The following is a 1,514-nucleotide window of genomic DNA, read 5'->3' as shown; positions in this document are numbered from 1 at the left end:
GCCGACAGGCATCTCTTCCTTCCCATGCACTTCTCTACTTTTTGATAGTCTGCCCTTGCTTCATCGCACCACCTGCTAAATATGCCGACCCAAATGTAACAGAGAGCGAAGCTACTTTCTCCTTGCATCCCCCTTGAATAAACCGAGTGCCACCTGCCTTCTTTACACTCTTCTTCCCTCACCACCGGCTATCTCAACCTTCGTGTCTCGAATACGCGCCAATCCTCAAGAGTATGCATGCATTTACCTTTTGGTCGCACACCGCTGCGTGTGCCAGGGCGGCCCTTCTCGATGTTCTTTCCCCCCTCCCTGCCATCCCCCCCCTCCTCTTCTACTGCCTGCGCGTGAGCGCTTGTCTTGGTACTATGATGACAACGTGCTAGATTCCTGCTGCTGTTGCTGCTGCTGCTGTGGCTGCTATCGTCGCTACTGCTACTATCACTGCTGCTGCTGCTACTGCTGCTGCTGTTGCTGTTGCTTCTGGGCCGGCTGAAAGCCCCTCCAAGGGGAATGGATGATATGGAAAGCACCGGGGTAAAAGGAACACCAAAAACAGAAGCCGCCGAAGAACGAGGACTGTTTTCAAGCTGTACTCCATGCCCCAATGTCCTCGATGGGTGCCCCTTTGCATGTGCTTTCCTCGGTATCACAGTGCGCAGTCGACGCATTGTGGCAGTCCTAATCCAGGTCCCTGCGCCCCTCCTGCTCCCTGTTCCTGTGCGTGAACAAAGCATAAGCCACGCGAAACAGGAGACTCACGCGTTAATCCAACATCCATGCATTGCGCACTCCTGCATCCACCCACATGGCTGAAGCACGGTGCATTCAGATCATAATGGAGGGAGCTGTCGAGCGGTGGTAGCGAGAGGAAAGCGAGCAGCTACCGGAGGCCGGAGACAAGTTAAATTTCAATGAGGCCTTTTGGAAGTCGACGCGGAATTTGTTTCGGATTTTGTTCTTCCCTATGACTAATAAACTTCTCTGGCATGCTAGATCTTGAATGGCACGCTCGAGTCAGGATGAAAACGGGCGTAAAAAAAGACAGAAGAAGGAACAACAACAACACCACCACCACCAACAAGCAAATGGGATGGAGGACGACGATGACGGAGATGATAGCTCGGACGAGGACTACGTGCCACCCGACGCAGGTCAGTACTTATTGATTCTCTTTTTATTTCGTACTTGTTTCCACAGCTTCCTGCCGGATTTGTGGTGCTTGTGGCAAGCCGGTGGGGAGAGTGGCATGTTTTTCTTCCCTTCTCCAACGCCTTCTCACTCACTGACTGAGGCGCATTTCCACGAGTGAACAGAGGGAGGGGATGAGAGAAAAAAAGCTTTATGTATTAGAAGCAGGGTTTGACTCCGTCGAACGCAAAATTCTTGTACTTCCCTGCTTTCCTGTTGGCTTAACGGACTTCCTTTTCTGGGTGGACAGATGGAGAGGAAGACACGCCGGGCGTGGGCATCCGGGGTAGCCGCGGGCATGGCAATGACGGTATGAGCCGTGCAAG

This window comes from Nannochloropsis gaditana (assembly GCF_000240725.1).
Source record: "Nannochloropsis gaditana CCMP526 unplaced genomic scaffold scaffold183, whole genome shotgun sequence".
NCBI lineage: Eukaryota > Eustigmatophyceae > Eustigmatales > Monodopsidaceae > Microchloropsis > Microchloropsis gaditana.
The sequence above is the reverse complement of the archived record's forward strand: the minus strand, read 5'-3'. Positions refer to the sequence as shown.